This window comes from Acinonyx jubatus, chromosome C1 (genome assembly GCF_027475565.1).
Source record: "Acinonyx jubatus isolate Ajub_Pintada_27869175 chromosome C1, VMU_Ajub_asm_v1.0, whole genome shotgun sequence".
NCBI lineage: Eukaryota > Metazoa > Chordata > Mammalia > Carnivora > Felidae > Acinonyx > Acinonyx jubatus.
Window position 1 is genome coordinate 4,227,641 of NC_069381.1, and position 6,293 is coordinate 4,233,933.

Here is a 6,293-nt window from a genome sequence, read left to right on the forward strand (position 1 = left end):
GCCGCCGCCGCGGGACCCTCGGCGGCGGGAGGCGGGGCGGGGCAGGTGGGCGGCAGGAGGAGCCCGACGGAAGACCCCGCCTACGTGGGGCGTGGCTCCGCGGGCCGCCCCGCCCCTCTGCGCCGCGCCCCGCCTCCCGCGTCTCCCGCCCTGCGATGCTTACTCCGCGCCTGGCTGAGCGGCGCCTGCACCCTGCCACGCGGGGTGTCCGCCGGAAGGGTGCGAGGCGATCCCCCCCACCCCCGTTCCCAAACACCCTCAGCCTCCCAGACACCTCACATGAAAACACCTCTGGTGCTCAGGAGACATTTTCTCAATCTCTTGGCAGGTGGGAATGAAGGCATTTTAGACAACTTTGCCATTTCCCCTGGCCCGAAAGCTACCATCTAAGTGGAAATGGGACCTTCCTGTAGGTAGGAACGCAGGTCGGAACAGCTCTCTGGCCCTTCATCTCCCACCCCCAGCAGAGTACCCGCATTGGGAAATGCTGTCACGGATAGGGGTAGGACTCCGCAAATGGAGTGGGCTTGGTGGCTACTGTTGTTTTGTTGGTTAACATTTTAAAAACTTTTGGGAAGTATGAACATGTACAGAAAAGTGCAGGAGTGCACAACTCAATAAATGTTCACAAAATGTATTTTCACAAAATAACCAATACCCAGCTCAAGAAGCAGAGCATCACCAGCCCCCCAGACGTCCCATCCCTTCCCCAACCCCCCACCCCGCGGGGCTGCCAGGAACTCCCCACAAGGGGAGGACACTGTCCTGACTTCTAACTGCATCGGTTAGTTTTGCCTGGTCTTGTACTTTATGTAAATGGCATCACTCGATACCTGGACAGCACTTTAATGGTTACAAAACACTTTGCACTACAGAAATGGAGCCTCGGGAGGTGGCCAGCACTGCCCCGAGGGACTGAAGGTGCTCCCAAGCCTGTCTAGACCCCACCCCATGGGCTAGATAGTGCCAGGAGGCCCTCCGTGGTTGCGACCCAGGAGTGGAAGATCCGGTTTCTGGTGGGGCTGGGATTCCCTCTCCCAAAGGCTCCCCTGGCCTCTCGTCTCGTCTCGTCTCGTCTCATCTCATCTCATCTCATCTCATCTCATCTCAGCCAGAGTGGGGTACTGCCTTCCTGCATGTATCCCTTACGTGGGCCAGCCCTGGGGACTCACAGGTGACCAGAACCCAGCCCCTGCCCTCGAGGACTCCTGGCAGAGGGAAGTGTCATTGGTCCAGGTCTTCTGGGTTCTCTAGATTCACTCAGCAAATACACATCGAGAGTCCCCTGAGGGGCCACCACGTGCCAAGCCCCAGGCTGGGCACTGGGGACCCATCAGTGACCCTGACAAGCCTTGGGGATCTCCCGTGGGCCCTTTGAGGGATAGTACATCTGCATGCAGTGGGGAGGGGGCTCTCCCGGAAGAGGCTGAGGGATTACGGGAAGCATCTATCCTGAGGGCTTAAATGGTGCCCTGAGGCTTTTGGATGAGGGCGCCAATGACACACGGGCCTCAGTCTCCTCTTGGTGCAGTTGAAGCTGGGGCTTCTGAGGAGGGCCAGGCCCGCCTGCCGTAATTCTCAGGGCGCTGAGGCCTGTGCTGCTCACTCGGTTCACAGAAGCACACAGTTCTGGTTTCCCCATCAGAAGCTCTGTGGCTTCAGCTGTACAAAGGGCCAGTAAGGCCTGTCCTGACAGGGTCCCTGGGGGTCAGGGGTCCCGAGGGCCCTGCCCACCCCCCTCTGCCCTCTGGGTTTCCATGGGGACCTGGGGCCCTCAGCCATATTGGGGACTGGGGGGTATTTCCCCTGTGCCCTGTAAGGGAGTTCTCAAATTCAGGTCCCCTGGGTCATAACTCCAGGCCTGGGGTCAGGCTCTAACACCTTTTGCCCCAAGACTTCTGGGTTCTGGCTCTAAATTCTGGGGGCTCTTGGCTATTTCCTCCACCACAACGTTCTGGAACTGCTTTCCCAGCTCTCTATGTCCTGCCATGACTGGGTCGGGCCACAGCCCCTGCACAGCCTGATCCGCCCGCAGCTGCCGCTGAGTTGTTGACTTGTGGTTCTGGAGTTCTTTGTCCTGGTTCTTCCAGGCGCTGGGGCTCTACCTGGCTGAACTCTCTAGCCTCTGAGCCCCCAGTTTCAGCTCTCTCGAGATGCTCCATCTGTTTTCTAGACCCCCTCTCTGGACTGCTTGATCTTCACCCCCCTGGGGGCTAGCTTTCTCTGTGCTAAAGCTGCAACCTCCTGGGGTCTGTGGGTGTGCTTCTCTCTCCCAGAGACCCCAAACACAGGAAAATCAGTGAAGGTCCCGGTAAGAGGGGCTTCTGGGGCCTGGAGAGGGCTCAGCACAGGCATAGGCCATCCCCACCACAGGCTTGCCGGGAGCTCCTCTCCCAGCAAGCCAGCCCACTTACAACCTGGAGGAAGGGTGGGCCTGGTAAGGGGGACACTGTACCAGGTAACATCATACCCTGGACATAGATCAGGCCAGAGGTGGCCACCTGGCCTAGCCCATTCAATTGGATTTGCTCTCTTGAGAATCTGAATTGAGACGGGCAATACCCATGGGGCCCTGCAGCCCTGCAGCCCTGCGATCATGGGAAGTCAGTGTGCGTGGGTGCAGAGCCCTGTGATTGTTGAAGAGCAAGAATGAGGGGACCCATAGAAGCAGCTGGTCAGTGGGGAGGACCCTAGAGCAGAGAAGGAGGGGAGAAGACAGCCCCGTGACCGTGGGACAGCTCCCAGGGGCCTGTCTCCACCGCCTGCTCCTGTAGGACCCCCTCTGATTTGAGTCAACCTGAGTGGGTGTCTGGCTGCGACTCCTGAGCCAAACCTCAGGCAGACGTGGAGCCCTGAACTTGCCCCCCGCACCCAGGGTGCCAGAGGCTGCCCCCCTGGGTGTGAGACAGCCCAGCAGCCCTCCTGGCCCCTCCAGCTCCCTCCGTCCTGGAAAGCCAGGGGCCCCCTCGGCCAGGCAGACAGGCCCACCCTCCAGCCCTCCCCCCACCTCCTATCTTAGTCATGGGATGCCGCCTTTGCGTCTCTCCCAACATGATCTCTACCACAACTGGCCGACAGGGCGCCTGGGCAGAAGCCGGCCGGCAGACATGTTTTGTTTGGCCAAGCACGGTGCCTCAAAAGAATTTGAATTGGTTGCCAGCTTTGAAAAGTCAGATTTCACATAAAAATCCGGATTTCTGGCTTCTATGGACAAACCAGAGGAGCCTGGCAGCTCTGGACCCATATCCCTGACGGCTCCAGGGCCCGAGCTGCGTGTGCCTTAAACAGGCACCCACCCTTCCACCCCCCACCCCCATCGCTACCACTCCCTATGACCTCACAGCAGCGCCCCCCACCCCCCACCCCAAGGGAACTGAGCTTTGACCCCAGCCCTGCCCTTCCTGGTTCTTTCCCTCTGCCCCCTGCCACGTCCTTCACATCACTGTCTACTGATGTCCCCCCCACTCTCCAAGGCCTCTGTGTCTCAACATATCCAAATTCCAGATGACTCTCTGCCTGCTAGATCCTACTATCCTGGGATGGGCTTCTGAAATGACCTATTACTTTTGACCTCTCCTCCCCACCCAATGGCTTTAGGAGCAACTGCCCACACAGGGCTCTCTGACTTGCTCAGCGCTCTTGGCTTTCCAGACCTGGTCTCCTTTCACTGTCCAACCCTCTGCGGTGTGATCTAACCCCAAATGGCAGCCACACAGTCTGTGCCTCCCGGGCACCTGCAACGAGGCCAGTCCAGGTTGAGATGAGCTGGACATGTGAAACACACCAGACTTGGAAGACTCCACGGGGGGAGAAAAAAGAGTGTAAAATCTCATTGATGATTTTTTACGTTGATTACAAGTTGTGATGGTAATGTTTGGAATGCACCGGGTTAAGTGAAAAGATCATTAAAATTAATTTTGGTTGTTGGTTTTTAGTCTTTGTTTTGTTTTTTAGCGTGGCTATTAGAAAACTGTAATGACGGGGCGCCTCTGTGGCTCACTCTGTTAAGTGTCTGACTTTGGCTGAGGTCATGATCTCGCGGTTTGTGGGTTCGAGTCCCACGTCGGGCTCTGTGCGGACAGCTCAGAGCCTGGAGCCTGCTTTGGGTTCTGTGTCTCCCTCTCTCTCTGACCCTCCCTTACTCGCACTCTGTCTCTCTTTCTCTCTCAAAAATAAATAAACGTTAAAAGAGATTTTTTTAATAAAAAAAAAATTGCAACAATGGAAGTTCTATTGGAGAGCACTGCTCTTTTTTTTTTAATTTTTTAATGTTCATTTATTTTTGAGAGAGAGAGAGAGAGAGAGGGAGACAGAGCACGAGTGCGGGAGGGCCAGAGAGGGAGGGAGACACAGAATCGGAAGCAGGCTCCAGGCTCCTCCCGGCTGTCAGCACAGAGCCCAACACGGGGCTTGAACTCACAAACTGCGGGATCATGACCTGAGCCGAAGTTGGACGCTTAACGGACTGAGCCACCCAGGCGCCCCTGGAGAGCACCGTTCTAAACAATGGAGAGGGAGGTACGATCATTTGCCTGTTTTACAGACGGGGCAACTGAGGCTCAGAGGATCAGGGGACTCGCCCAAGGTCACACAGCTGTGTGGGTGCTAAGGCTGAAGACTCAAAGTCTCGGCTCCTAACCATTAGGCAGCACTGACCCAGGGTGCCCCCATGGCACCTGGCACACATGAATTCATGCCCCCATTGTCACATAAGTGCCCCCTTTCCCAGCTGGCCCCAGGCTGGCCTGAAGATATAAGAAACCACCTTTTTTTCATTCCTCAGAGACACCCCTCACTGTGAGCTCCCACTTCAATGAACCCTTCGGCCCCCAGGAGGCCATGCCTTTCCTGCCCACCACCTCCCAAACCCAGGCCTGGCCCTGCAGAGGCTGCCCCTCCCAGGAAGCAGCTGTGACCTTAAATGCCCGCTCCCACGCAGACCCAGCCCTCTTGGGAGCCTGTCCTTGCTGGGGCAGCCGCCATAGGCTGCATAAAGCCCCCTCACCAGGCAGCCTGTGGAAGGGCCTGATCTGGCCCAAAGCTGGCTTAGAGCCAGAGGGCATGTCCCGGGCACCTGGCTTCTGGCCCCAGAAACCATCTGTCACTCCCTACCCTGGTCAGAGCATCACAGGTGGCCCATGAAAGACATGTGGTGCCCTCCCCAAAGCCCCGTGGAGCATTTTGGTGTCGGGCGGTCAAGAGGGGACCCAGCTGGAGGAAGGAGCATGGACCGTGGCCTCCGACGCTGCCCCTGCCTGAAGCCCAGAACCATCGATGGCCTCATCTCCCGGAGTCCGGAGACCCCAACCATTGCCGGGCGCGCCCACGCTCCTCAGGCTCAGTGAGAAGGGGTGGGAAGACCCACTCAGAATTCCTTTCTGGGGCCAGAGAAACCATGTGGACAGAACACGCAGGCCTGGAGCCACCAGCCACTTCCTCCGGCTGAGGCTGCTGTGGGCACCTGCCCATTTGCCCACCACGGACTTGGAGGAACCGAGAGCGACCGAGGAGAAATCGGAGCGGGGCTGCAGAACCCCGTTTGAGGGTCCAATTCAGGACGGTCACACTCCGTGCCTGAGCCCCACCCCCATCACGGGGCCGTGCTGGCGCCCGGCTCACCACCCACCCTGATGGGCCCAGGCCAGGGGCCAGCTGGCTACAGAGGACAGAGCCCACACAGACAGCTGTGTGCCCGCTCACCCACCCAGCCTGCCTCGGCTCACTCCCGACGTCTGCTCACGCGCCTGGAACCACCCACTGTGTGCCAGGGCCGCCCTCCCAGCTGTGAGCAGGCCTTGTGTGAGGGCGGGACTTGTGTGCCCGCCCACCCCCCACCCTCCCCACCCCCTGCCACTCAGGACCCTGCTTCCAGAGTAAAGGGGACATCAAGAATCATCCCTGCCCTGGGGCGCCTGGGTGGTTGAGCGTCCGACTTTGGCTCAGGTCATGATCTTGCGGTTCGGTTCGTGAGTCCGGGACCCTCGTCGGGCTCTGTGCTAACAAACAGCTCAGAGCCTGGAGCCTCCTTCGGATTCTCTGTGTGTGTCTCTCTCTCCCTCCCCTGCTCATGCTCTGCCTCTCTCTGTCTCTCAAAAATAAATGTTAAAAAAAAAAAAAGAAAAAGAATCATCCCTGCCCCAAAGGGTACTCATGAAGATGCCAGGAGCAGGTCCCCTCGAAGTGTTAGCTGCTGGGGCTCAGAGCTGGAAGCAGATGGGCGCTGCGATGGGCTATGGAATCCCAGAGGCGGGAGGGGTGGTCTGCCTGGGGCGGGCACGGGGAGGGCGGGCTTC